The sequence below is a fragment of the Rhamphochromis longiceps genome, linkage group LG3 (assembly GCF_057381845.1).
Source record: "Rhamphochromis longiceps isolate RC_006_pf linkage group LG3, R_longiceps_female_GT1.1, whole genome shotgun sequence".
Taxonomy (NCBI): domain Eukaryota; kingdom Metazoa; phylum Chordata; class Actinopteri; order Cichliformes; family Cichlidae; genus Rhamphochromis; species Rhamphochromis longiceps.
The window spans coordinates 66302873-66329831 of record NC_140559.1 but is presented as its reverse complement, the minus strand read 5'-3'; the positions used below and the strand labels follow the sequence as shown (position 1 = coordinate 66329831).

At 58.2% G+C, this 26959-nt stretch overlaps 16 non-coding genes and 1 pseudogene across 16 annotated transcripts; all 17 read right to left on the bottom strand.

Annotated features, from left to right (window-relative positions):
• Positions 1–1065: 1065 nt before the first annotated feature.
• LOC146676203 (5S ribosomal RNA) lies at positions 1066–1184 on the bottom strand. Its single transcript, XR_014910805.1, has one exon. It is a non-coding gene; the product is annotated as a 5S ribosomal RNA (ribosomal RNA).
• Positions 1185–2406: 1222 nt separating this feature from the next.
• Positions 2407–2525, bottom strand: LOC146676202 (5S ribosomal RNA). Its single transcript, XR_014911149.1, has one exon. It is a non-coding gene; the product is annotated as a 5S ribosomal RNA (ribosomal RNA).
• Positions 2526–3545: 1020 nt separating this feature from the next.
• LOC146676201 (5S ribosomal RNA) lies at positions 3546–3664 on the bottom strand. Its single transcript, XR_014910926.1, has one exon. It is a non-coding gene; the product is annotated as a 5S ribosomal RNA (ribosomal RNA).
• A 1263-nt stretch (positions 3665–4927) lies between these two features.
• On the bottom strand, positions 4928–5046 carry LOC146676200 (5S ribosomal RNA). The gene has a single exon (XR_014910893.1). It is a non-coding gene; the product is annotated as a 5S ribosomal RNA (ribosomal RNA).
• A 1222-nt stretch (positions 5047–6268) lies between these two features.
• On the bottom strand, positions 6269–6387 carry LOC146676199 (5S ribosomal RNA). The gene has a single exon (XR_014910758.1). It is a non-coding gene; the product is annotated as a 5S ribosomal RNA (ribosomal RNA).
• Positions 6388–8480: 2093 nt separating this feature from the next.
• LOC146676198 (5S ribosomal RNA) lies at positions 8481–8599 on the bottom strand. The gene has a single exon (XR_014911148.1). It is a non-coding gene; the product is annotated as a 5S ribosomal RNA (ribosomal RNA).
• Positions 8600–10417: 1818 nt separating this feature from the next.
• On the bottom strand, positions 10418–10536 carry LOC146676197 (5S ribosomal RNA). Its single transcript, XR_014910762.1, has one exon. It is a non-coding gene; the product is annotated as a 5S ribosomal RNA (ribosomal RNA).
• A 1697-nt stretch (positions 10537–12233) lies between these two features.
• LOC146676196 (5S ribosomal RNA) lies at positions 12234–12352 on the bottom strand. Its single transcript, XR_014911147.1, has one exon. It is a non-coding gene; the product is annotated as a 5S ribosomal RNA (ribosomal RNA).
• Positions 12353–14290: 1938 nt separating this feature from the next.
• On the bottom strand, positions 14291–14409 carry LOC146676195 (5S ribosomal RNA). The gene has a single exon (XR_014910892.1). It is a non-coding gene; the product is annotated as a 5S ribosomal RNA (ribosomal RNA).
• Positions 14410–15631: 1222 nt separating this feature from the next.
• On the bottom strand, positions 15632–15750 carry LOC146676194 (5S ribosomal RNA). The gene has a single exon (XR_014910911.1). It is a non-coding gene; the product is annotated as a 5S ribosomal RNA (ribosomal RNA).
• A 1614-nt stretch (positions 15751–17364) lies between these two features.
• LOC146676193 (5S ribosomal RNA) lies at positions 17365–17483 on the bottom strand. The gene has a single exon (XR_014910804.1). It is a non-coding gene; the product is annotated as a 5S ribosomal RNA (ribosomal RNA).
• A 1222-nt stretch (positions 17484–18705) lies between these two features.
• On the bottom strand, positions 18706–18824 carry LOC146676192 (5S ribosomal RNA). The gene has a single exon (XR_014911146.1). It is a non-coding gene; the product is annotated as a 5S ribosomal RNA (ribosomal RNA).
• Positions 18825–19844: 1020 nt separating this feature from the next.
• On the bottom strand, positions 19845–19963 carry LOC146676191 (5S ribosomal RNA). Its single transcript, XR_014910925.1, has one exon. It is a non-coding gene; the product is annotated as a 5S ribosomal RNA (ribosomal RNA).
• Positions 19964–21226: 1263 nt separating this feature from the next.
• LOC146676190 (5S ribosomal RNA) lies at positions 21227–21345 on the bottom strand. Its single transcript, XR_014910891.1, has one exon. It is a non-coding gene; the product is annotated as a 5S ribosomal RNA (ribosomal RNA).
• Positions 21346–22567: 1222 nt separating this feature from the next.
• LOC146676189 (5S ribosomal RNA) lies at positions 22568–22686 on the bottom strand. The gene has a single exon (XR_014910757.1). It is a non-coding gene; the product is annotated as a 5S ribosomal RNA (ribosomal RNA).
• A 1219-nt stretch (positions 22687–23905) lies between these two features.
• Positions 23906–24024, bottom strand: LOC146676188 (5S ribosomal RNA; annotated as a pseudogene).
• Positions 24025–26748: 2724 nt separating this feature from the next.
• Positions 26749–26867, bottom strand: LOC146676187 (5S ribosomal RNA). Its single transcript, XR_014911145.1, has one exon. It is a non-coding gene; the product is annotated as a 5S ribosomal RNA (ribosomal RNA).
• Between the last annotated feature and the right edge of the window lie 92 nt (positions 26868–26959).

Sequence of the window (26959 nt, the reverse complement as noted above, 5' to 3'; positions counted from 1 at the left end):
TGTTGTACATGGCCACAGCAAGCAGCACAGGGCCTGGTTTGGTGAAGATGGCCTCGGCCAGAAGCGCAGGGCCTGGTGTGATGTGAGTGGCCTGAGCAAGAGCAACAGGCCTTGGTGTGGTGTAAGTGGCCTCAGCCAGCAGCCACAGGCCCTGGTGTGGTGTAAGTCGCCTCAGCCAGAAGCCACAGGCCCTGGTGTGGTGTAAGTCGCCTCAGCCAGAAGCCACAGGCACTGGTGTGGTGTAAGTGGCCTCAGCCAGCAGCAAAAGGGCCCTGGTGTGGTGTAAGTGGCCTCAGCCAGCAGCCACAGGCCCTGGTGTGGTGTAGGTGGCCTCAGCCAGCAGCCACAGGCCCTGGTGTGGTGTAAGTGGCCTCAGCCAGCAGCCACAGGCCCTGGTGTGGTGTAAGTGGCCTCAGCCAGCAGCCACAGGCCCTGGTGTGGTGTAAGTGGCCTCAGCCAGTGCCACAGGCCCTGGTGTGGTGTAAGTGGCCTGAGCAAGAGCCACAGACCCTGGTGTGGTGTAATTGGCCTCAGCCAGCAGCCACAGGCCCTGGTGTGGTGTAAGTCGCCTCAGCTAGAAGACACAGGCACTGGTGTGGTGTAAGTGGCCTCAGCCAGCAGCAAAAGGGCCCTGGTGTGGTGTAAGTGGCCTCAGCCAGCAGCCACAGGCCCTGGTGTGGTGTAGGTGGCCTCAGCCAGCAGCCACAGGCCCTGGTGTGGTGTAAGTGGCCTCAATAGCAACTAAGGCCCTGGTGTGGTGTAAGTGGCTTCAGCCAGCAGCCACAGGCTCTGTTGTGGTGTAACTGGCCTCAGCCAGCAGCAAAAGGGCCCTGGTGTGGTGTAAGTGGCCTCAGCCAGAGCCACAGGCCCTGATGTGGTGTAAGTGGCCCCAGCCGGTCACTCAGGCCCTGGTGTGGTGTAGGTGGCATCAGCTAGCAGCACAAGACATTGGAAAAGAGCCAAAAGCAGTGTCGTTAATGTGCCCTCATTAATGGGCAGCTGCTTTTGGTCTTTTAATACACCCCTTCTCTGGATCAAAAGCGGTTCAATGACATGAAAATGAAAGGCTTACAGCACCAGGTATTCCCAGGTAATCTCCCATCCAAGTACTAACCAAGCCCAGCCCTGCTTAGCTTCCGAGATCAGACGAGGTCGGGCGTGCTCAGGGTGGTATGGCCGTAAGCTGCTGGCTCCAGCACAATGTCTCAATTTATGGATTCAAGTGATTAGGTGGCAAGTACCTGAAGTTACGAAGACAATCCTATAACCATACCTGCATGTTTGCATAATACCCTAACCCAAAGGCTCAGTTTGGCATTTATCCAACAGCACAGGCCCTGGATTGTTGAAGATGGCCTCAGGAACCAGCACAGGGCCTGGTGTGTTGTACATGGCCACAGCAAGCAGCACAGGGCCTGGTTTGGTGAAGATGGCCTCGGCCAGAAGCGCAGGGCCTGGTGTGATGTGAGTGGCCTGAGCAAGAGCAACAGGCCTTGGTGTGGTGTAAGTGGCCTCAGCCAGCAGCCACAGGCCCTGGTGTGGTGTAAGTCGCCTCAGCCAGAAGCCACAGGCACTGGTGTGGTGTAAGTGGCCTCAGCCAGCAGCAAAAGGGCCCTGGTGTGGTGTAAGTGGCCTCAGCCAGCAGCCACAGGCCCTGGTGTGGTGTAGGTGGCCTCAGCCAGCAGCCACAGGCCCTGGTGTGGTGTAAGTGGCCTCAGCCAGCAGCCACAGGCCCTGGTGTGGTGTAAGTGGCCTCAGCCAGCAGCCACAGGCCCTGGTGTGGTGTAAGTGGCCTCAGCCAGTGCCACAGGCCCTGGTGTGGTGTAAGTGGCCTGAGCAAGAGCCACAGACCCTGGTGTGGTGTAATTGGCCTCAGCCAGCAGCCACAGGCCCTGGTGTGGTGTAAGTCACCTCAGCTAGAAGACACAGGCACTGGTGTGGTGTAAGTGGCCTCAGCCAGCAGCAAAAGGGCCCTGGTGTGGTGTAAGTCGCCTCAGCCAGCAGCCACAGGCCCTGGTGTGGTGTAGGTGGCCTCAGCCAGCAGCCACAGGCCCTGGTGTGGTGTAAGTGGCCTCAATAGCAACTAAGGCCCTGGTGTGGTGTAAGTGGCTTCAGCCAGCAGCCACAGGCTCTGTTGTGGTGTAACTGGCCTCAGCCAGCAGCCACAGGCCCTGGTGTGGTGTAAGTGGCCTCAGCCAGAGCCACAGGCCCTGATGTGGTGTAAGTGGCCCCAGCCGGTCACTCAGGCCCTGGTGTGGTGTAGGTGGCATCAGCTAGCAGCACAAGACATTGGAAAAGAGTCAAAAGCAGTGTCGTTAATGTGCCCTCATTAATGGGCAGCTGCTTTTGGTCTTTTAATACACCCCTTCTCTGGATCAAAAGCGGTTCAATGACATGAAAATGAAAGGCTTACAGCACCAGGTATTCCCAGGCAGTCTCCCATCCAAGTACTAACCAAGCCCAGCCCTGCTTAGCTTCCGAGATCAGACGAGGTCGGGCGTGCTCAGGGTGGTATGGCCGTAAGCTGCTGGCTCCAGCACAATGTCTCAATTTATGGATTCAAGTGATTAGGTGGCAAGTACCTGAAGTTACGAAGACAATCCTATAACCATACCTGCATGTTTGCATAATACCCTAACCCAAAGGCTCAGTTTGGCATTTATCCAACAGCACAGGCCCTGGATTGTTGAAGATGGCCTCAGGAACCAGCACAGGGCCTGGTGTGTTGTACATGGCCACAGCAAGCAGCACAGGGCCTGGTTTGGTGAAGATGGCCTCGGCCAGAAGCGCAGGGCCTGGTGTGATGTGAGTGGCCTGAGCAAGAGCAACAGGCCTTGGTGTGGTGTAAGTGGCCTCAGCCAGCAGCCACAGGCCCTGGTGTGGTGTAAGTCGCCTCAGCCAGAAGCCACAGGCACTGGTGTGGTGTAAGTGGCCTCAGCCAGCAGCAAAAGGGCCCTGGTGTGGTGTAAGTGGCCTCAGCCAGCAGCCACAGGCCCTGGTGTGGTGTAGGTGGCCTCAGCCAGCAGCCACAGGCCCTGGTGTGGTGTAAGTGGCCTCAGCCAGCAGCCACAGGCCCTGGTGTGGTGTAAGTGGCCTCAGCCAGTGCCACAGGCCCTGGTGTGGTGTAAGTGGCCTGAGCAAGAGCCACAGGCCCTGGTGTGGTGTAAGTGGCCTGAGCAAGAGCCACAGACCCTGGTGTGGTATAATTGGCCTCAATAGCAACTAATGCCCTGGTGTGGTGTAGGTGGCCTCAGCCAGCAGCCACAGGCCCTGGTGTGGTGTAAGTGGCCTCAGCCAGCAGCCACAGGCCCTGGTGTGGTGTAAGTGGCCTCAGCCAGAGCCACAGGCCCTGATGTGGTGTAAGTGGCCCCAGCCGGTCACTCAGGCCCTTGTGTGGTGTAGGTTGCATCAGCTAGCAGCACAAGACATTGGAAAAGAGCCAAAAGCAGTGTCGTTAATGTGCCCTCATTAATGGGCAGCTGCTTTTGGTCTTTTAATACACCCCTTCTCTGGATCAAAAGCGGTTCAATGACATGAAAATGAAAGGCTTACAGCACCAGGTATTCCCAGGGAGTCTCCCATCCAAGTACTAACCAAGCCCAGCCCTGCTTAGCTTCCGAGATCAGACGAGGTCGGGCGTGCTCAGGGTGGTATGGCCGTAAGCTGCTGGCTCCAGCACAATGTCTCAATTTATGGATTCAAGTGATTAGGTGGCAAGTACCTGAAGTTACGAAGACAATCCTATAACCATACCTGCATGTTTGCATAATACCCTAACCCAAAGGCTCAGTTTGGCATTTATCCAACAGCACAGGCCCTGGATTGTTGAAGATGGCCTCAGGAACCAGCACAGGGCCTGGTGTGTTGTACATGGCCACAGCAAGCAGCACAGGGCCTGGTTTGGTGAAGATGGCCTCGGCCAGAAGCGCAGGGCCTGGTGTGATGTGAGTGGCCTGAGCAAGAGCAACAGGCCTTGGTGTGGTGTAAGTGGCCTCAGCCAGCAGCCACAGGCCCTGGTGTGGTGTAAGTCGCCTCAGCCAGAAGCCACAGGCCCTGGTGTGGTGTAAGTCGCCTCAGCCAGAAGCCACAGGCACTGGTGTGGTGTAAGTGGCCTCAGCCAGCAGCAAAAGGGCCCTGGTGTGGTGTAAGTGGCCTCAGCCAGCAGCCACAGGCCCTGGTGTGGTGTAGGTGGCCTCAGCCAGCAGCCACAGGCCCTGGTGTGGTGTAAGTGGCCTCAGCCAGCAGCCACAGGCCCTGGTGTGGTGTAAGTGGCCTCAGCCAGCAGCCACAGGCCCTGGTGTGGTGTAAGTGGCCTCAGCCAGTGCCACAGGCCCTGGTGTGGTGTAAGTGGCCTGAGCAAGAGCCACAGACCCTGGTGTGGTGTAATTGGCCTCAGCCAGCAGCCACAGGCCCTGGTGTGGTGTAAGTCGCCTCAGCTAGAAGACACAGGCACTGGTGTGGTGTAAGTGGCCTCAGCCAGCAGCAAAAGGGCCCTGGTGTGGTGTAAGTCGCCTCAGCCAGCAGCCACAGGCCCTGGTGTGGTGTAGGTGGCCTCAGCCAGCAGCCACAGGCCCTGGTGTGGTGTAAGTGGCCTCAATAGCAACTAAGGCCCTGGTGTGGTGTAAGTGGCTTCAGCCAGCAGCCACAGGCTCTGTTGTGGTGTAACTGGCCTCAGCCAGCAGCAAAAGGGCCCTGGTGTGGTGTAAGTGGCCTCAGCCAGAGCCACAGGCCCTGATGTGGTGTAAGTGGCCCCAGCCGGTCACTCAGGCCCTGGTGTGGTGTAGGTGGCATCAGCTAGCAGCACAAGACATTGGAAAAGAGCCAAAAGCAGTGTCGTTAATGTGCCCTCATTAATGGGCAGCTGCTTTTGGTCTTTTAATACACCCCTTCTCTGGATCAAAAGCGGTTCAATGACATGAAAATGAAAGGCTTACAGCACCAGGTATTCCCAGGTAGTCTCCCATCCAAGTACTAACCAAGCCCAGCCCTGCTTAGCTTCCGAGATCAGACGAGGTCGGGCGTGCTCAGGGTGGTATGGCCGTAAGCTGCTGGCTCCAGCACAATGTCTCAATTTATGGATTCAAGTGATTAGGTGGCAAGTACCTGAAGTTACGAAGACAATCCTATAACCATACCTGCATGTTTGCATAATACCCTAACCCAAAGGCTCAGTTTGGCATTTATCCAACAGCACAGGCCCTGGATTGTTGAAGATGGCCTCAGGAACCAGCACAGGGCCTGGTGTGTTGTACATGGCCACAGCAAGCAGCACAGGGCCTGGTTTGGTGAAGATGGCCTCGGCCAGAAGCGCAGGGCCTGGTGTGATGTGAGTGGCCTGAGCAAGAGCAACAGGCCTTGGTGTGGTGTAAGTGGCCTCAGCCAGCAGCCACAGGCCCTGGTGTGGTGTAAGTCGCCTCAGCCAGAAGCCACAGGCACTGGTGTGGTGTAAGTGGCCTCAGCCAGCAGCAAAAGGGCCCTGGTGTGGTGTAAGTGGCCTCAGCCAGCAGCCACAGGCCCTGGTGTGGTGTAGGTGGCCTCAGCCAGCAGCCACAGGCCCTGGTGTGGTGTAAGTGGCCTCAGCCAGCAGCCACAGGCCCTGGTGTGGTGTAAGTGGCCTCAGCCAGCAGCCACAGGCCCTGGTGTGGTGTAAGTGGCCTCAGCCAGTGCCACAGGCCCTGGTGTGGTGTAAGTGGCCTGAGCAAGAGCCACAGACCCTGGTGTGGTGTAATTGGCCTCAGCCAGCAGCCACAGGCCCTGGTGTGGTGTAAGTCACCTCAGCTAGAAGACACAGGCACTGGTGTGGTGTAAGTGGCCTCAGCCAGCAGCAAAAGGGCCCTGGTGTGGTGTAAGTCGCCTCAGCCAGCAGCCACAGGCCCTGGTGTGGTGTAGGTGGCCTCAGCCAGCAGCCACAGGCCCTGGTGTGGTGTAAGTGGCCTCAATAGCAACTAAGGCCCTGGTGTGGTGTAAGTGGCTTCAGCCAGCAGCCACAGGCTCTGTTGTGGTGTAACTGGCCTCAGCCAGCAGCCACAGGCCCTGGTGTGGTGTAAGTGGCCTCAGCCAGAGCCACAGGCCCTGATGTGGTGTAAGTGGCCCCAGCCGGTCACTCAGGCCCTTGTGTGGTGTAGGTTGCATCAGCTAGCAGCACAAGACATTGGAAAAGAGCCAAAAGCAGTGTCGTTAATGTGCCCTCATTAATGGGCAGCTGCTTTTGGTCTTTTAATACACCCCTTCTCTGGATCAAAAGCAGTTCAATGACATGAAAATGAAAGGCTTACAGCGCCAGGTATTCCCAGGCAGTCTCCCATCCAAGTACTAACCAAGCCCAGCCCTGCTTAGCTTCCGAGATCAGACGAGGTCGGGCGTGCTCAGGGTGGTATGGCCGTAAGCTGCTGGCTCCAGCACAATGTCTCAATTCATGGATTCAAGTGATTAGGTGGCAAGTACCTGAAGTTACGAAGACAATCCTATAACCATACCTGCATGTTTGCATAATACCCTAACCCAAAGGCTCAGTTTGGGATTTATCCAACAGCACAGGCCCTGGATTGTTGAAGATGGCCTCAGGAACCAGCACAGGGCCTGGTGTGTTGTACATGGCCACAGCAAGCAGCACAGGGCCTGGTTTGGTGAAGATGGCCTCGGCCAGAAGCGCAGGGCCTGGTGTGATGTGAGTGGCCTGAGCAAGAGCAACAGGCCTTGGTGTGGTGTAAGTGGCCTCAGCCAGCAGCCACAGGCCCTGGTGTGGTGTAAGTCGCCTCAGCCAGAAGCCACAGGCACTGGTGTGGTGTAAGTGGCCTCAGCCAGCAGCAAAAGGGCCCTGGTGTGGTGTAGGTGGCCTCAGCCAGCAGCCACAGGCCCTGGTGTGGTGTAGGTGGCCTCAGCCAGCAGCCACAGGCCCTGGTGTGGTGTAAGTGGCCTCAGCCAGTGCCACAGGCCCTGGTGTGGTGTAAGTGGCCTGAGCAAGAGCCACAGGCCCTGGTGTGGTGTAAGTGGCCTGAGCAAGAGCCACAGACCCTGGTGTGGTGTAATTGGCCTCAATAGCAACTAATGCCCTGGTGTGGTGTAGGTGGCCTCAGCCAGCAGCCACAGGCCCTGGTGTGGTGTAAGTGGCCTCAGCCAGCAGCCACAGGCCCTGGTGTGGTGTAAGTCGCCTCAGCTAGAAGACACAGGCACTGTTGTGTTGTAAGTGGCCTCAGCCAGCAGCAAAAGGGCCCTGGTGTGGTGTAAGTCGCCTCAGCCAGCAGCCACAGGCCCTGGTGTGGTGTAGGTGGCCTCAGCCAGCAGCCACAGGCCCTGGTGTGGTGTAGGTGGCCTCAGCCAGCAGCCACAGGCCCTGGTGTGGTGTAAGTGGCCTCAGCCAGCAGCCACAGGCCCTGGTGTGGTGTAAGTGGCCTCAGCCAGTGCCACAGGCCCTGGTGTGGTGTAAGTGGCCTGAGCAAGAGCCACAGACCCTGGTGTGGTGTAATTGGCCTCAGCCAGCAGCCACAGGCCCTGGTGTGGTGTAAGTCGCCTCAGCCAGAAGCCACAGGCACTGGTGTGGTGTAAGTGGCCTCAGCCAGCAGCAAAAGGGCCCTGGTGTGGTTTAAGTCGCCTCAGCCAGCAGCCACAGGCCCTGGTGTGGTGTAGGTGGCCTCAGCCAGCAGCCACAGGCCCTGGTGTGGTGTAAGTGGCCACAGCAAGCAGCACAGGGCCTGGTTTGGTGAAGATGGCCTCGGCCAGAAGCGCAGGGCCTGGTGTGATGTGAGTGGCCTGAGCAAGAGCCACAGGCCTTGGTGTGGTGTAAGTGGCCTCAGCCAGCAGCCACAGGCCCTGGTGTGGTGTAAGTCGCCTCAGCCAGAAGCCACAGGCACTGGTGTGGTGTAAGTGGCCTCAGCCAGCAGCAAAAGGGCCCTGGTGTGGTGTAAGTGGCCTCAGCCAGCAGCCACAGGCCCTGGTGTGGTGTAGGTGGCCTCAGCCAGCAGCCACAGGCCCTGGTGTGGTGTAAGTGGCCTCAGCCAGCAGCCACAGGCCCTGGTGTGGTGTAAGTGGCCTCAGCCAGTGCCACAGGCCCTGGTGTGGTGTAAGTGGCCTGAGCAAGTGCCACAGGCCCTGGTGTGGTGTAAGTGGCCTGAGCAAGAGCCACAGACCCTGGTGTGGTGTAATTGGCCTCAATAGCAACTAATGCCCTGGTGTGGTGTAGGTGGCCTCAGCCAGCAGCCACAGGCCCTGGTGTGGTGTAAGTGGCCTCAGCCAGCAGCCACAGGCCCTGGTGTGGTGTAAGTGGCCTCAGCCAGAGCCACAGGCCCTGATGTGGTGTAAGTGGCCCCAGCCGGTCACTCAGGCCCTTGTGTGGTGTAGGTTGCATCAGCTAGCAGCACAAGACATTGGAAAAGAGCCAAAAGCAGTGTCGTTAATGTGCCCTCATTAATGGGCAGCTGCTTTTGGTCTTTTAATACACCCCTTCTCTGGATCAAAAGCGGTTCAATGACATGAAAAGGAAAGGCTTACAGCACCAGGTATTCCCAGGCAGTCTCCCATCCAAGTACTAACCAAGCCCAGCCCTGCTTAGCTTCCGAGATCAGACGAGGTCGGGCGTGCTCAGGGTGGTATGGCCGTAAGCTGCTGGCTCCAGCACAATGTCTCAATTTATGGATTCAAGTGATTAGGTGGCAAGTACCTGAAGTTACGAAGACAATCCTATAACCATACCTGCATGTTTGCATAATACCCTAACCCAAAGGCTCAGTTTGGCATTTATCCAACAGCACAGGCCCTGGATTGTTGAAGATGGCCTCAGGAACCAGCACAGGGCCTGGTGTGTTGTACATGGCCACAGCAAGCAGCACAGGGCCTGGTTTGGTGAAGATGGCCTCGGCCAGAAGCGCAGGGCCTGGTGTGAAGTGAGTGGCCTGAGCAAGAGCAACAGGCCTTGGTGTGGTGTAAGTGGCCTCAGCCAGCAGCCACAGGCCCTGGTGTGGTGTAAGTCGACTCAGCCAGAAGCCACAGGCACTGGTGTGGTGTAAGTGGCCTCAGCCAGCAGCAAAAGGGCCCTGGTGTGGTGTAAGTGGCCTCAGCCAGCAGCCACAGGCCCTGGTGTGGTGTAAGTCGCCTCAGCCAGAAGCCACAGGCACTGGTGTGGTGTAAGTGGCCTCAGCCAGCAGCAAAAGGGCCCTGGTGTGGTGTAAGTGGCCTCAGCCAGCAGCCACAGGCCCTGGTGTGGTGTAGGTGGCCTCAGCCAGCAGCCACAGGCCCTGGTGTGGTGTAAGTGGCCTCAGCCAGTGCCACAGGCCCTGGTGTGGTGTAAGTGGCCTGAGCAAGAGCCACAGGCCCTGGTGTGGTGTAAGTGGCCTGAGCAAGAGCCACAGACCCTGGTGTGGTGTAATTGGCCTCAATAGCAACTAATGCCCTGGTGTGGTGTAGGTGGCCTCAGCCAGCAGCCACAGGCCCTGGTGTGGTGTAAGTGGCCTCAGCCAGCAGCCACAGGCCCTGGTGTGGTGTAAGTGGCCTCAGCCAGAGCCACAGGCCCTGATGTGGTGTAAGTGGCCTGAGCAAGAGCCACAGACCCTGGTGTGGTGTAATTGGCCTCAGCCAGCAGCCACAGGCCCTGGTGTGGTGTAAGTCGCCTCAGCTAGAAGACACAGGCACTGGTGTGGTGTAAGTGGCCTCAGCCAGCAGCAAAAGGGCCCTGGTGTGGTGTAAGTCGCCTCAGCCAGCAGCCACAGGCCCTGGTGTGGTGTAGGTGGCCTCAGCCAGCAGCCACACGCCCTGGTGTGGTGTAAGTGGCCTCAGCCAGCAGCCACAGGCCCTGGTGTGGTGTAAGTGGCCTCAGCCAGCAGCCACAGGCCCTGGTGTGGTGTAAGTCGCCTCAGCCAGAAGCCACAGGCACTGGTGTGGTGTAAGTGGCCTCAGCCAGCAGCAAAAGGGCCCTGGTGTGGTGTAAGTCGCCTCAGCCAGCAGCCACAGGCCCTGGTGTGGTGTAAGTGGCCTCAGCCAGTGCCACAGGCCCTGGTGTGGTGTAAGTGGCCTGAGCAAGAGCCACAGGCCCTGGTGTGGTGTAAGTGGCCTCAGCCAGTGCCACAGGCCCTGGTGTGGTGTAATTGGCCTCAGCCAGCAGCCACAGGCCCTGGTGTGGTGTAGGTGGCCTCAGCCAGCAGCCACAGGCCCTGGTGTGGTGTAAGTGGCCTCAGCCAGCAGCCACAGGCCCTGGTGTGGTGTAAGTGGCCTCAGCCAGAGCCACAGGCCCTGATGTGGTGTAAGTGGCCCCAGCCGGTCACTCAGGCCCTTGTGTGGTGTAGGTTGCATCAGCTAGCAGCACAAGACATTGGAAAAGAGCCAAAAGCAGTGTCGTTAATGTGCCCTCATTAATGGGCAGCTGCTTTTGGTCTTTTAATACACCCCTTCTCTGGATCAAAAGCGGTTCAATGACATGAAAATGAAAGGCTTACAGCACCAGGTATTCCCAGGTAGTCTCCCATCCAAGTACTAACCAAGCCCAGCCCTGCTTAGCTTCCGAGATCAGACGAGGTCAGGCGTGCTCAGGGTGGTATGGCCGTAAGCTGCTGGCTCCAGCACAATGTCTCAATTTATGGATTCAAGTGATTAGGTGGCAAGTACCTGAAGTTACGAAGACAATCCTATAACCATACCTGCATGTTTGCATAATACCCTAACCCAAAGGCTCAGTTTGGCATTTATCCAACAGCACAGGGCCTGGATTGTTGAAGATGGCCTCAGGAACCAGCACAGGGCCTGGTGTGTTGTACATGGCCACAGCAAGCAGCACAGGGCCTGGTTTGGTGAAGATGGCCTCGGCCAGAAGCGCAGGGCCTGGTGTGATGTGAGTGGCCTGAGCAAGAGCAACAGGCCTTGGTGTGGTGTAAGTGGCCTCAGCCAGCAGCCACAGGCCCTGGTGTGGTGTAAGTCGCCTCAGCCAGAAGCCACAGGCACTGGTGTGGTGTAAGTGGCCTCAGCCAGCAGCAAAAGGGCCCTGGTGTGGTGTAAGTGGCCTCAGCCAGCAGCCACAGGCCCTGGTGTGGTGTAAGTGGCCTCAGCCAGCAGCCACAGGCCCTGGTGTGGTGTAGGTGGCCTCAGCCAGCAGCCACAGGCCCTGGTGTGGTGTAAGTGGCCTCAGCCAGCAGCCACAGGCCCTGGTGTGGTGTAAGTGGCCTCAGCCAGTGCCACAGGCCCTGGTGTGGTGTAAGTGGCCTGAGCAAGAGCCACAGACCCTGGTGTGGTGTAATTGGCCTCAGCCAGCAGCCACAGGCCCTGGTGTGGTGTAAGTCGCCTCAGCCAGAAGCCACAGGCACTGGTGTGGTGTAAGTGGCCTCAGCCAGCAGCAAAAGGGCCCTGGTGTGGTTTAAGTCGCCTCAGCCAGCAGCCACAGGCCCTGGTGTGGTGTAGGTGGCCTCAGCCAGCAGCCACAGGCCCTGGTGTGGTGTAAGTGGCAAAAGCAAGCAGCACAGGGCCTGGTTTGGTGAAGATGGCCTCGGCCAGAAGCGCAGGGCCTGGTGTGATGTGAGTGGCCTGAGCAAGAGCCACAGGCCTTGGTGTGGTGTAAGTGGCCTCAGCCAGCAGCCACAGGCCCTGGTGTGGTGTAAGTCGCCTCAGCCAGAAGCCACAGGCACTGGTGTGGTGTAAGTGGCCTCAGCCAGCAGCAAAAGGGCCCTGGTGTGGTGTAAGTGGCCTCAGCCAGCAGCCACAGGCCCTGGTGTGGTGTAGGTGGCCTCAGCCAGCAGCCACAGGCCCTGGTGTGGTGTAAGTGGCCTCAGCCAGCAGCCACAGGCCCTGGTGTGGTGTAAGTGGCCTCAGCCAGTGCCACAGGCCCTGGTGTGGTGTAAGTGGCCTGAGCAAGTGCCACAGGCCCTGGTGTGGTGTAAGTGGCCTGAGCAAGAGCCACAGACCCTGGTGTGGTGTAATTGGCCTCAATAGCAACTAATGCCCTGGTGTGGTGTAGGTGGCCTCAGCCAGCAGCCACAGGCCCTGGTGTGGTGTAAGTGGCCTCAGCCAGCAGCCACAGGCCCTGGTGTGGTGTAAGTGGCCTCAGCCAGAGCCACAGGCCCTGATGTGGTGTAAGTGGCCCCAGCCGGTCACTCAGGCCCTTGTGTGGTGTAGGTTGCATCAGCTAGCAGCACAAGACATTGGAAAAGAGCCAAAAGCAGTGTCGTTAATGTGCCCTCATTAATGGGCAGCTGCTTTTGGTCTTTTAATACACCCCTTCTCTGGATCAAAAGCGGTTCAATGACATGAAAAGGAAAGGCTTACAGCACCAGGTATTCCCAGGCAGTCTCCCATCCAAGTACTAACCAAGCCCAGCCCTGCTTAGCTTCCGAGATCAGACGAGGTCGGGCGTGCTCAGGGTGGTATGGCCGTAAGCTGCTGGCTCCAGCACAATGTCTCAATTTATGGATTCAAGTGATTAGGTGGCAAGTACCTGAAGTTACGAAGACAATCCTATAACCATACCTGCATGTTTGCATAATACCCTAACCCAAAGGCTCAGTTTGGCATTTATCCAACAGCACAGGCCCTGGATTGTTGAAGATGGCCTCAGGAACCAGCACAGGGCCTGGTGTGTTGTACATGGCCACAGCAAGCAGCACAGGGCCTGGTTTGGTGAAGATGGCCTCGGCCAGAAGCGCAGGGCCTGGTGTGAAGTGAGTGGCCTGAGCAAGAGCAACAGGCCTTGGTGTGGTGTAAGTGGCCTCAGCCAGCAGCCACAGGCCCTGGTGTGGTGTAAGTCGACTCAGCCAGAAGCCACAGGCACTGGTGTGGTGTAAGTGGCCTCAGCCAGCAGCAAAAGGGCCCTGGTGTGGTGTAAGTGGCCTCAGCCAGCAGCCACAGGCCCTGGTGTGGTGTAAGTCGCCTCAGCCAGAAGCCACAGGCACTGGTGTGGTGTAAGTGGCCTCAGCCAGCAGCAAAAGGGCCCTGGTGTGGTGTAAGTGGCCTCAGCCAGCAGCCACAGGCCCTGGTGTGGTGTAGGTGGCCTCAGCCAGCAGCCACAGGCCCTGGTGTGGTGTAAGTGGCCTCAGCCAGTGCCACAGGCCCTGGTGTGGTGTAAGTGGCCTGAGCAAGAGCCACAGGCCCTGGTGTGGTGTAAGTGGCCTGAGCAAGAGCCACAGACCCTGGTGTGGTGTAATTGGCCTCAATAGCAACTAATGCCCTGGTGTGGTGTAGGTGGCCTCAGCCAGCAGCCACAGGCCCTGGTGTGGTGTAAGTGGCCTCAGCCAGCAGCCACAGGCCCTGGTGTGGTGTAAGTGGCCTCAGCCAGAGCCACAGGCCCTGATGTGGTGTAAGTGGCCTGAGCAAGAGCCACAGACCCTGGTGTGGTGTAATTGGCCTCAGCCAGCAGCCACAGGCCCTGGTGTGGTGTAAGTCGCCTCAGCTAGAAGACACAGGCACTGGTGTGGTGTAAGTGGCCTCAGCCAGCAGCAAAAGGGCCCTGGTGTGGTGTAAGTCGCCTCAGCCAGCAGCCACAGGCCCTGGTGTGGTGTAGGTGGCCTCAGCCAGCAGCCACACGCCCTGGTGTGGTGTAAGTGGCCTCAGCCAGCAGCCACAGGCCCTGGTGTGGTGTAAGTGGCCTCAGCCAGCAGCCACAGGCCCTGGTGTGGTGTAAGTCGCCTCAGCCAGAAGCCACAGGCACTGGTGTGGTGTAAGTGGCCTCAGCCAGCAGCAAAAGGGCCCTGGTGTGGTGTAAGTCGCCTCAGCCAGCAGCCACAGGCCCTGGTGTGGTGTAGGTGGCCTCAGCCAGCAGCCACAGGCCCTGGTGTGGTGTAAGTGGCCTCAGCCAGCAGCCACAGGCCCTGGTGTGGTGTAGGTGGCCTCAGCCAGCAGCCACAGGCCCTGGTGTGGTGTAAGTGGCCTCAGCCAGTGCCACAGGCCCTGGTGTGGTGTAAGTGGCCTGAGCAAGAGCCACAGGCCCTGGTGTGGTGTAAGTGGCCTCAGCCAGTGCCACAGGCCCTGGTGTGGTGTAATTGGCCTCAGCCAGCAGCCACAGGCCCTGGTGTGGTGTAGGTGGCCTCAGCCAGCAGCCACAGGCCCTGGTGTGGTGTAAGTGGCCTCAGCCAGCAGCCACAGGCCCTGGTGTGGTGTAAGTGGCCTCAGCCAGAGCCACAGGCCCTGATGTGGTGTAAGTGGCCCCAGCCGGTCACTCAGGCCCTTGTGTGGTGTAGGTTGCATCAGCTAGCAGCACAAGACATTGGAAAAGAGCCAAAAGCAGTGTCGTTAATGTGCCCTCATTAATGGGCAGCTGCTTTTGGTCTTTTAATACACCCCTTCTCTGGATCAAAAGCGGTTCAATGACATGAAAATGAAAGGCTTACAGCACCAGGTATTCCCAGGTAGTCTCCCATCCAAGTACTAACCAAGCCCAGCCCTGCTTAGCTTCCGAGATCAGACGAGGTCGGGCGTGCTCAGGGTGGTATGGCCGTAAGCTGCTGGCTCCAGCACAATGTCTCAATTTATGGATTCAAGTGATTAGGTGGCAAGTACCTGAAGTTACGAAGACAATCCTATAACCATACCTGCATGTTTGCATAATACCCTAACCCAAAGGCTCAGTTTGGCATTTATCCAACAGCACAGGCCCTGGATTGTTGAAGATGGCCTCAGGAACCAGCACAGGGCCTGGTGTGTTGTACATGGCCACAGCAAGCAGCACAGGGCCTGGTTTGGTGAAGATGGCCTCGGCCAGAAGCGCAGGGCCTGGTGTGATGTGAGTGGCCTGAGCAAGGGCAACAGGCCTTGGTGTGGTGTAAGTGGCCTCAGCCAGCAGCCACAGGCCCTGGTGTGGTGTAAGTCGCCTCAGCCAGAAGCCACAGGCACTGGTGTGGTGTAAGTGGCCTCAGCCAGCAGCAAAAGGGCCCTGGTGTGGTGTAAGTGGCCTCAGCCAGCAGCCACAGGCCCTGGTGTGGTGTAGGTGGCCTCAGCCAGCAGCCACAGGCCCTGGTGTGGTGTAAGTGGCCTCAGCCAGCAGCCACAGGCCCTGGTGTGGTGTAAGTGGCCTCAGCCAGCAGCCACAGGCCCTGGTGTGGTGTAAGTGGCCTCAGCCAGTGCCACAGGCCCTGGTGTGGTGTAAGTGGCCTGAGCAAGAGCCACAGACCCTGGTGTGGTGTAATTGGCCTCAGCCAGCAGCCACAGGCCCTGGTGTGGTGTAAGTCGCCTCAGCTAGAAGACACAGGCACTGGTGTGGTGTAAGTGGCCTCAGCCAGCAGCAAAAGGGCCCTGGTGTGGTGTAAGTCGCCTCAGCCAGCAGCCACAGGCCCTGGTGTGGTGTAGGTGGCCTCAGCCAGCAGCCACAGGCCCTGGTGTGGTGTAAGTGGCCTCAATAGCAACTAAGGCCCTGGTGTGGTGTAAGTGGCTTCAGCCAGCAGCTACAGGCTCTGTTGTGGTGTAACTGGCCTCAGCCAGCAGCCACAGGCCCTGGTGTGGTGTAAGTGGCCTCAGCCAGAGCCACAGGCCCTGATGTGGTGTAAGTGGCCCCAGCCGGTCACTCAGGCCCTGGTGTGGTGTAGGTGGCATCAGCTAGCAGCACAAGACATTGGAAAAGAGCCAAAAGCAGTGTCGTTAATGTGCCCTCATTAATGGGCAGCTGCTTTTGGTCTTTTAATACACCCCTTCTCTGGATCAAAAGCGGTTCAATGACATGAAAATGAAAGGCTTACAGCACCAGGTATTCCCAGGAAGTCTCCCATCCAAGTACTAACCAAGCCCAGCCCTGCTTAGCTTCCGAGATCAGACGAGGTCGGGCGTGCTCAGGGTGGTATGGCCGTAAGCTGCTGGCTCCAGCACAATGTCTCAATTTATGGATTCAAGTGATTAGGTGGCAAGTACCTGAAGTTACGAAGACAATCCTATAACCATACCTGCATGTTTGCATAATACCCTAACCCAAAGGCTCAGTTTGGCATTTATCCAACAGCACAGGCCCTGGATTGTTGAAGATGGCCTCAAGAACCAGCACGGGACCTGGTGTGTTTTACATGGCCACAGCAAGCAGCACAGGGCCTGGTTTGGTGAAGATGGCCTCGGCCAGAAGCGCAGGGCCTGGTGTGATGTGAGTGGCCTGAGCAAGAGCAACAGGCCTTGGTGTGGTGTAAGTGGCCTCAGCCAGCAGCCACAGGCCCTGGTGTGGTGTAAGTCGCCTCAGCCAGAAGCCACAGGCACTGGTGTGGTGTAAGTGGCCTCAGCCAGCAGCAAAAGGGCCCTGGTGTGGTTTAAGTCGCCTCAGCCAGCAGCCACAGGCCCTGGTGTGGTGTAGGTGGCCTCAGCCAGCAGCCACAGGCCCTGGTGTGGTGTAAGTGGCCACAGCAAGCAGCACAGGGCCTGGTTTGGTGAAGATGGCCTCGGCCAGAAGCGCAGGGCCTGGTGTGATGTGAGTGGCCTGAGCAAGAGCCACAGGCCTTGGTGTAGTGTAAGTGGCCTCAGCCAGCAGCCACAGGCCCTGGTGTGGTGTAAGTCGCCTCAGCCAGAAGCCACAGGCACTGGTGTGGTGTAAGTGGCCTCAGCCAGCAGCAAAAGGGCCCTGGTGTGGTGTAAGTGGCCTCAGCCAGCAGCCACAGGCCCTGGTGTGGTGTAGGTGGCCTCAGCCAGCAGCCACAGGCCCTGGTGTGGTGTAAGTGGCCTCAGCCAGCAGCCACAGGCCCTGGTGTGGTGTAGGTGGCCTCAGCCAGCAGCCACAGGCCCTGGTGTGGTGTAAGTGGCCTCAGCCAGTGCCACAGGCCCTGGTGTGGTGTAAGTGGCCTGAGCAAGAGCCACAGGCCCTGGTGTGGTGTAAGTGGCCTGAGCAAGAGCCACAGACCCTGGTGTGGTGTAATTGGCCTCAATAGCAACTAATGCCCTGGTGTGGTGTAGGTGGCCTCAGCCAGCAGCCACAGGCCCTGGTGTGGTGTAAGTGGCCTCAGCCAGCAACCACAGGCCCTGGTGTGGTGTAAGTGGCCTCAGCCAGTGCCACAGGCCCTGGTGTGGTGTAAGTGGCCTGAGCAAGAGCCACAGGCCCTGGTGTGGTGTAAGTGGCCTGAGCAAGAGCCACAGACCCTGGTGTGGTGTAATTGGCCTCAATAGCAACTAATGCCCTGGTGTGGTGTAGGTGGCTTCAGCCAGCAGCCACAGGCTCTGTTGTGGTGTAACTGGCCTCAGCCAGCAGCAAAAGGGCCCTGGTGTGGTGTAAGTGGCCTCAGCCAGAGCCACAGGCCCTGATGTGGTGTAAGTGGCCCCAGCCGGTCACTCAGGCCCTGGTGTGGTGTAGGTGGCATCAGCTAGCAGCACAAGACATTGGAAAAGAGCCAAAAGCAGTGTCGTTAATGTGCCCTCATTAATGGGCAGCTGCTTTTGGTCTTTTAATACACCCCTTCTCTGGATCAAAAGCGGTTCAATGACATGAAAATGAAAGGCTTACAGCACCAGGTATTCCCAGGTAATCTCCCATCCAAGTACTAACCAAGCCCAGCCCTGCTTAGCTTCCGAGATCAGACGAGGTCGGGCGTGCTCAGGGTGGTATGGCCGTAAGCTGCTGGCTCCAGCACAATGTCTCAATTTATGGATTCAAGTGATTAGGTGGCAAGTACCTGAAGTTACGAAGACAATCCTATAACCATACCTGCATGTTTGCATAATACCCTAACCCAAAGGCTCAGTTTGGCATTTATCCAACAGCACAGGCCCTGGATTGTTGAAGATGGCCTCAGGAACCAGCACAGGGCCTGGTGTGTTGTACATGGCCACAGCAAGCAGCACAGGGCCTGGTTTGGTGAAGATGGCCTCGGCCAGAAGCGCAGGGCCTGGTGTGATGTGAGTGGCCTGAGCAAGAGCAACAGGCCTTGGTGTGGTGTAAGTGGCCTCAGCCAGCAGCCACAGGCCCTGGTGTGGTGTAAGTCGCCTCAGCCAGAAGCCACAGGCACTGGTGTGGTGTAAGTGGCCTCAGCCAGCAGCAAAAGGGCCCTGGTGTGGTGTAAGTGGCCTCAGCCAGCAGCCACAGGCCCTGGTGTGGTGTAGGTGGCCTCAGCCAGCAGCCACAGGCCCTGGTGTGGTGTAAGTGGCCTCAGCCAGCAGCCACAGGCCCTGGTGTGGTGTAAGTGGCCTCAGCCAGCAGCCACAGGCCCTGGTGTGGTGTAAGTGGCCTCAGCCAGTGCCACAGGCCCTGGTGTGGTGTAAGTGGCCTGAGCAAGAGCCACAGACCCTGGTGTGGTGTAATTGGCCTCAGCCAGCAGCCACAGGCCCTGGTGTGGTGTAAGTCACCTCAGCTAGAAGACACAGGCACTGGTGTGGTGTAAGTGGCCTCAGCCAGCAGCAAAAGGGCCCTGGTGTGGTGTAAGTCGCCTCAGCCAGCAGCCACAGGCCCTGGTGTGGTGTAGGTGGCCTCAGCCAGCAGCCACAGGCCCTGGTGTGGTGTAAGTGGCCTCAATAGCAACTAAGGCCCTGGTGTGGTGTAAGTGGCTTCAGCCAGCAGCCACAGGCTCTGTTGTGGTGTAACTGGCCTCAGCCAGCAGCCACAGGCCCTGGTGTGGTGTAAGTGGCCTCAGCCAGAGCCACAGGCCCTGATGTGGTGTAAGTGGCCCCAGCCGGTCACTCAGGCCCTGGTGTGGTGTAGGTGGCATCAGCTAGCAGCACAAGACATTGGAAAAGAGTCAAAAGCAGTGTCGTTAATGTGCCCTCATTAATGGGCAGCTGCTTTTGGTCTTTTAATACACCCCTTCTCTGGATCAAAAGCGGTTCAATGACATGAAAATGAAAGGCTTACAGCACCAGGTATTCCCAGGCAGTCTCCCATCCAAGTACTAACCAAGCCCAGCCCTGCTTAGCTTCCGAGATCAGACGAGGTCGGGCGTGCTCAGGGTGGTATGGCCGTAAGCTGCTGGCTCCAGCACAATGTCTCAATTTATGGATTCAAGTGATTAGGTGGCAAGTACCTGAAGTTACGAAGACAATCCTATAACCATACCTGCATGTTTGCATAATACCCTAACCCAAAGGCTCAGTTTGGCATTTATCCAACAGCACAGGCCCTGGATTGTTGAAGATGGCCTCAGGAACCAGCACAGGGCCTGGTGTGTTGTACATGGCCACAGCAAGCAGCACAGGGCCTGGTTTGGTGAAGATGGCCTCGGCCAGAAGCGCAGGGCCTGGTGTGATGTGAGTGGCCTGAGCAAGAGCAACAGGCCTTGGTGTGGTGTAAGTGGCCTCAGCCAGCAGCCACAGGCCCTGGTGTGGTGTAAGTCGCCTCAGCCAGAAGCCACAGGCACTGGTGTGGTGTAAGTGGCCTCAGCCAGCAGCAAAAGGGCCCTGGTGTGGTGTAAGTGGCCTCAGCCAGCAGCCACAGGCCCTGGTGTGGTGTAGGTGGCCTCAGCCAGCAGCCACAGGCCCTGGTGTGGTGTAAGTGGCCTCAGCCAGCAGCCACAGGCCCTGGTGTGGTGTAAGTGGCCTCAGCCAGTGCCACAGGCCCTGGTGTGGTGTAAGTGGCCTGAGCAAGAGCCACAGGCCCTGGTGTGGTGTAAGTGGCCTGAGCAAGAGCCACAGACCCTGGTGTGGTATAATTGGCCTCAATAGCAACTAATGCCCTGGTGTGGTGTAGGTGGCCTCAGCCAGCAGCCACAGGCCCTGGTGTGGTGTAAGTGGCCTCAGCCAGCAGCCACAGGCCCTGGTGTGGTGTAAGTGGCCTCAGCCAGAGCCACAGGCCCTGATGTGGTGTAAGTGGCCCCAGCCGGTCACTCAGGCCCTTGTGTGGTGTAGGTTGCATCAGCTAGCAGCACAAGACATTGGAAAAGAGCCAAAAGCAGTGTCGTTAATGTGCCCTCATTAATGGGCAGCTGCTTTTGGTCTTTTAATACACCCCTTCTCTGGATCAAAAGCGGTTCAATGACATGAAAATGAAAGGCTTACAGCACCAGGTATTCCCAGGGAGTCTCCCATCCAAGTACTAACCAAGCCCAGCCCTGCTTAGCTTCCGAGATCAGACGAGGTCGGGCGTGCTCAGGGTGGTATGGCCGTAAGCTGCTGGCTCCAGCACAATGTCTCAATTTATGGATTCAAGTGATTAGGTGGCAAGTACCTGAAGTTACGAAGACAATCCTATAACCATACCTGCATGTTTGCATAATACCCTAACCCAAAGGCTCAGTTTGGCATTTATCCAACAGCACAGGCCCTGGATTGTTGAAGATGGCCTCAGGAACCAGCACAGGGCCTGGTGTGTTGTACATGGCCACAGCAAGCAGCACAGGGCCTGGTTTGGTGAAGATGGCCTCGGCCAGAAGCGCAGGGCCTGGTGTGATGTGAGTGGCCTGAGCAAGAGCAACAGGCCTTGGTGTGGTGTAAGTGGCCTCAGCCAGCAGCCACAGGCCCTGGTGTGGTGTAAGTCGCCTCAGCCAGAAGCCACAGGCCCTGGTGTGGTGTAAGTCGCCTCAGCCAGAAGCCACAGGCACTGGTGTGGTGTAAGTGGCCTCAGCCAGCAGCAAAAGGGCCCTGGTGTGGTGTAAGTGGCCTCAGCCAGCAGCCACAGGCCCTGGTGTGGTGTAGGTGGCCTCAGCCAGCAGCCACAGGCCCTGGTGTGGTGTAAGTGGCCTCAGCCAGCAGCCACAGGCCCTGGTGTGGTGTAAGTGGCCTCAGCCAGCAGCCACAGGCCCTGGTGTGGTGTAAGTGGCCTCAGCCAGTGCCACAGGCCCTGGTGTGGTGTAAGTGGCCTGAGCAAGAGCCACAGACCCTGGTGTGGTGTAATTGGCCTCAGCCAGCAGCCACAGGCCCTGGTGTGGTGTAAGTCGCCTCAGCTAGAAGACACAGGCACTGGTGTGGTGTAAGTGGCCTCAGCCAGCAGCAAAAGGGCCCTGGTGTGGTGTAAGTCGCCTCAGCCAGCAGCCACAGGCCCTGGTGTGGTGTAGGTGGCCTCAGCCAGCAGCCACAGGCCCTGGTGTGGTGTAAGTGGCCTCAATAGCAACTAAGGCCCTGGTGTGGTGTAAGTGGCTTCAGCCAGCAGCCACAGGCTCTGTTGTGGTGTAACTGGCCTCAGCCAGCAGCAAAAGGGCCCTGGTGTGGTGTAAGTGGCCTCAGCCAGAGCCACAGGCCCTGATGTGGTGTAAGTGGCCCCAGCCGGTCACTCAGGCCCTGGTGTGGTGTAGGTGGCATCAGCTAGCAGCACAAGACATTGGAAAAGAGCCAAAAGCAGTGTCGTTAATGTGCCCTCATTAATGGGCAGCTGCTTTTGGTCTTTTAATACACCCCTTCTCTGGATCAAAAGCGGTTCAATGACATGAAAATGAAAGGCTTACAGCACCAGGTATTCCCAGGTAGTCTCCCATCCAAGTACTAACCAAGCCCAGCCCTGCTTAGCTTCCGAGATCAGACGAGGTCGGGCGTGCTCAGGGTGGTATGGCCGTAAGCTGCTGGCTCCAGCACAATGTCTCAATTTATGGATTCAAGTGATTAGGTGGCAAGTACCTGAAGTTACGAAGACAATCCTATAACCATACCTGCATGTTTGCATAATACCCTAACCCAAAGGCTCAGTTTGGCATTTATCCAACAGCACAGGCCCTGGATTGTTGAAGATGGCCTCAGGAACCAGCACAGGGCCTGGTGTGTTGTACATGGCCACAGCAAGCAGCACAGGGCCTGGTTTGGTGAAGATGGCCTCGGCCAGAAGCGCAGGGCCTGGTGTGATGTGAGTGGCCTGAGCAAGAGCAACAGGTCTTGGTGTGGTGTAAGTGGCCTCAGCCAGCAGCCACAGGCCCTGGTGTGGTGTAAGTCGCCTCAGCCAGAAGCCACAGGCACTGGTGTGGTGTAAGTGGCCTCAGCCAGCAGCAAAAGGGCCCTGGTGTGGTGTAAGTGGCCTCAGCCAGCAGCCACAGGCCCTGGTGTGGTGTAGGTGGCCTCAGCCAGCAGCCACAGGCCCTGGTGTGGTGTAAGTGGCCTCAGCCAGCAGCCACAGGCCCTGGTGTGGTGTAAGTGGCCTCAGCCAGCAGCCACAGGCCCTGGTGTGGTGTAAGTGGCCTCAGCCAGTGCCACAGGCCCTGGTGTGGTGTAAGTGGCCTGAGCAAGAGCCACAGACCCTGGTGTGGTGTAATTGGCCTCAGCCAGCAGCCACAGGCCCTGGTGTGGTGTAAGTCACCTCAGCTAGAAGACACAGGCACTGGTGTGGTGTAAGTGGCCTCAGCCAGCAGCAAAAGGGCCCTGGTGTGGTGTAAGTCGCCTCAGCCAGCAGCCACAGGCCCTGGTGTGGTGTAGGTGGCCTCAGCCAGCAGCCACAGGCCCTGGTGTGGTGTAAGTGGCCTCAATAGCAACTAAGGCCCTGGTGTGGTGTAAGTGGCTTCAGCCAGCAGCCACAGGCTCTGTTGTGGTGTAACTGGCCTCAGCCAGCAGCCACAGGCCCTGGTGTGGTGTAAGTGGCCTCAGCCAGAGCCACAGGCCCTGATGTGGTGTAAGTGGCCCCAGCCGGTCACTCAGGCCCTTGTGTGGTGTAGGTTGCATCAGCTAGCAGCACAAGACATTGGAAAAGAGCCAAAAGCAGTGTCGTTAATGTGCCCTCATTAATGGGCAGCTGCTTTTGGTCTTTTAATACACCCCTTCTCTGGATCAAAAGCAGTTCAATGACATGAAAATGAAAGGCTTACAGCGCCAGGTATTCCCAGGCAGTCTCCCATCCAAGTACTAACCAAGCCCAGCCCTGCTTAGCTTCCGAGATCAGACGAGGTCGGGCGTGCTCAGGGTGGTATGGCCGTAAGCTGCTGGCTCCAGCACAATGTCTCAATTCATGGATTCAAGTGATTAGGTGGCAAGTACCTGAAGTTACGAAGACAATCCTATAACCATACCTGCATGTTTGCATAATACCCTAACCCAAAGGCTCAGTTTGGGATTTATCCAACAGCACAGGCCCTGGATTGTTGAAGATGGCCTCAGGAACCAGCACAGGGCCTGGTGTGTTGTACATGGCCACAGCAAGCAGCACAGGGCCTGGTTTGGTGAAGATGGCCTCGGCCAGAAGCGCAGGGCCTGGTGTGATGTGAGTGGCCTGAGCAAGAGCAACAGGCCTTGGTGTGGTGTAAGTGGCCTCAGCCAGCAGCCACAGGCCCTGGTGTGGTGTAAGTCGCCTCAGCCAGAAGCCACAGGCACTGGTGTGGTGTAAGTGGCCTCAGCCAGCAGCAAAAGGGCCCTGGTGTGGTGTAGGTGGCCTCAGCCAGCAGCCACAGGCCCTGGTGTGGTGTAGGTGGCCTCAGCCAGCAGCCACAGGCCCTGGTGTGGTGTAAGTGGCCTCAGCCAGTGCCACAGGCCCTGGTGTGGTGTAAGTGGCCTGAGCAAGAGCCACAGGCCCTGGTGTGGTGTAAGTGGCCTGAGCAAGAGCCACAGACCCTGGTGTGGTGTAATTGGCCTCAATAGCAACTAATGCCCTGGTGTGGTGTAGGTGGCCTCAGCCAGCAGCCACAGGCCCTGGTGTGGTGTAAGTGGCCTCAGCCAGCAGCCACAGGCCCTGGTGTGGTGTAAGTCGCCTCAGCTAGAAGACACAGGCACTGTTGTGTTGTAAGTGGCCTCAGCCAGCAGCAAAAGGGCCCTGGTGTGGTGTAAGTCGCCTCAGCCAGCAGCCACAGGCCCTGGTGTGGTGTAGGTGGCCTCAGCCAGCAGCCACAGGCCCTGGTGTGGTGTAAGTGGCCTCAATAGCAACTAAGGCCCTGGTGTGGTGTAAGTGGCTTCAGCCAGCAGCCACAGGCTCTGTTGTGGTGTAACTGGCCTCAGCCAGAGCCACAGGCCCTGATGTGGTGTAAGTGGCCCCAGCCGGTCACTCAGGCCCTGGTGTGGTGTAGGTGGCATCAGCTAGCAGCACAAGACATTGGAAAAGAGCCAAAAGCAGTGTCGTTAATGTGCCCTCATTAATGGGCAGCTGCTTTTGGTCTTTTAATACACCCCTTCTCTGGATCAAAAGCGGTTCAATGACATGAAAATGAAAGGCTTACAGTACCAGGTATTCCCAGGCAGTCTCCCATCCAAGTACTAACCAAGCACAGCCCTGCTTAGCTTCCGAGATCAGACGAGGTCGGGCGTGCTCAGGGTGGTATGGCCGTAAGCTGCTGGCTCCAGCACAATGTCTCAATTTATGGATTCAAGTGATTAGGTGGCAAGTACCTGAAGTTACGAAGACAATCCTATAACCATACCTGCATGTTTGCATAATACCCTAACCCAAAGGCTCAGTTTGGCATTTATCCAACAGCACAGGCCCTGGATTGTTGAAGATGGCCTCAGGAACCAGCACAGGGCCTGGTGTGTTGTACATGGCCACAGCAAGCAGCACAGGGCCTGGTTTGGTGAAGATGGCCTCGGCCAGAAGCGCAGGGCCTGGTGTGATGTGAGTGGCCTGAGCAAGAGCAACAGGCCTTGGTGTGGTGTAAGTGGCCTCAGCCAGCAGCCACAGTCCCTGGTGTGGTGTAAGTCGCCTCAGCCAGAAGCCACAGGCACTGGTGTGGTGTAAGTGGCCTCAGCCAGCAGCAAAAGGGCCCTGGTGTGGTGTAAGTGGCCTCAGCCAGCAGCCACAGGCCCTGGTGTGGTGTAGGTGGCCTCAGCCAGCAGCCACAGGCCCTGGTGTGGTGTAAGTGGCCTCAGCCAGCAGCCACAGGCCCTGGTGTGGTGTAAGTGGCCTCAGCCAGCAGCCACAGGCCCTGGTGTGGTGTAAGTGGCCTCAGCCAGTGCCACAGGCCCTGGTGTGGTGTAAGTGGCCTGAGCAAGAGCCACAGGCCCTGGTGTGGTGTAAGTGGCCTGAGCAAGAGCCACAGACCCTGGTGTGGTGTAATTGGCCTCAATAGCAACTAATGCCCTGGTGTGGTGTAGGTGGCCTCAGCCAGCAGCCACAGGCCCTGGTGTGGTGTAAGTGGCCTCAGCCAGCAGCCACAGGCCCTGGTGTGGTGTAAGTGGCCTCAGCCAGTGCCACAGGCCCTGGTGTGGTGTAGGTGGCCTCAGCCAGCAGCCACAGGCCCTGGTGTGGTGTAAGTGGCCTCAGCCAGCAGCCACAGGCCCTGGTGTGGTGTAAGTGGCCTCAGCCAGCAGCCACAGGCCCTGGTGTGGTGTAAGTGGCCTCAGCCAGTGCCACAGGCCCTGGTGTGGTGTAAGTGGCCTGAGCAAGAGCCACAGACCCTGGTGTGGTGTTATTGGCCTCAGCCAGCAGCCACAGGCCCTGGTGTGGTGTAAGTCGCCTCAGCCAGAAGCCACAGGCACTGGTGTGGTGTAAGTCGCCTCAGCCAGCAGCAAAAGGGCCCTGGTGTGGTTTAAGTCGCCTCAGCCAGCAGCCACAGGCCCTGGTGTGGTGTAGGTGGCCTCAGCCAGCAGCCACAGGCCCTGGTGTGGTGTAAGTGGCCACAGCAAGCAGCACAGGGCCTGGATTGGTGAAGATGGCCTCGGCCAGAAGCGCAGGGCCTGGTGTGATGTGAGTGGCCTGAGCAAGAGCCACAGGCCTTGGTGTGGTGTAAGTGGCCTCAGCCAGCAGCCACAGGCCCTGGTGTGGTGTAAGTCGCCTCAGCCAGAAGCCACAGGCACTGGTGTGGTGTAAGTGGCCTCAGCCAGCAGCAAAAGGGCCCTGGTGTGGTGTAAGTGGCCTCAGCCAGCAGCCACAGGCCCTGGTGTGGTGTAGGTGGCCTCAGCCAGCAGCCACAGGCCCTGGTGTGGTGTAAGTGGCCTCAGCCAGCAGCCACAGGCCCTGGTGTGGTGTAAGTGGCCTCAGCCAGTGCCGCAGGCCCTGGTGTGGTGTAAGTGGCCTGAGCAAGAGCCACAGGCCCTGGTGTGGTGTAAGTGGCCTCAGCCAGCAGCCACAGGCCCTGGTGTGGTGTAAGTGGCCTCAGCCAGCAGCCACAGGCCCTGGTGTGGTGTAAGTGGCCTCAGCCAGTGCCACAGGCCCTGGTGTGGTGTAAGTGGCCTGAGCAAGAGCCACAGACCCTGGTGTGGTGTAATTGGCCTCAGCCAGCAGCCACAGGCCCTGGTGTGGTGTAAGTCGCCTCAGCTAGAAGACACAGGCACTGGTGTGGTGTAAGTGGCCTCAGCCAGCAGCAAAAGGGCCCTGGTGTGGTGTAGGTGGCCTCAGCCAGCAGCCACAGGCCCTGGTGTGGTGTAGGTGGCCTCAGCCAGCAGCCACAGGCCCTGGTGTGGTGTAAGTGGCCTCAATAGCAACTAAGGCCCTGGTGTGGTGTAAGTGGCTTCAGCCAGTGCCACAGGCCCTGGTGTGGTGTAAGTGGCCTGAGCAAGAGCCACAGACCCTGGTGTGGTGTAAGTGGCCTCAGCCAGCAGCCACAGGCCCTGGTGTGGTGTAGGTGGCCTCAGCCAGCAGCCACAGGCCCTGGTGTGGTGTAAGTGGCCTCAGCCAGTGCCACAGGCCCTGGTGTGGTGTAAGTGGCCTGAGCAAGAGCCACAGGCCCTGGTGTGGTGTAAGTGGCCTGAGCAAGAGCCACAGACCCTGGTGTGGTGTAATTGGCCTCAATAGCAACTAATTCCCTGGTGTGGTGTAGGTGGCCTCAGCCAGCAGCCACAGGCCCTGGTGTGGTGTAAGTGGCCTCAGCCAGCAGCCACAGGCCCTGGTGTGGTGTAAGTGGCCTCAGCCAGAGCCACAGGCCCTGATGTGGTGTAAGTGGCCCCAGCCGGTCACTCAGGCCCTTGTGTGGTGTAGGTTGCATCAGCTAGCAGCACAAGACATTGGAAAAGAGCCAAAAGCAGTGTCGTTAATGTGCCCTCATTAATGGGCAGCTGCTTTTGGTCTTTTAATACACCCCTTCTCTGGATCAAAAGCGGTTCAATGACATGAAAATGAAAGGCTTACAGCACCAGGTATTCCCAGGCAGTCTCCCATCCAAGTACTAACCAAGCCCAGCCCTGCTTAGCTTCCGAGATCAGACGAGGTCGGGCGTGCTCAGGGTGGTATGGCCGTAAGCTGCTGGCGACAGCACAATGTCTCAATTTATGGATTCAAGTGATTAGGTGGCAAGTACCTGAAGTTACGAAGACAATCCTATAACCATACCTG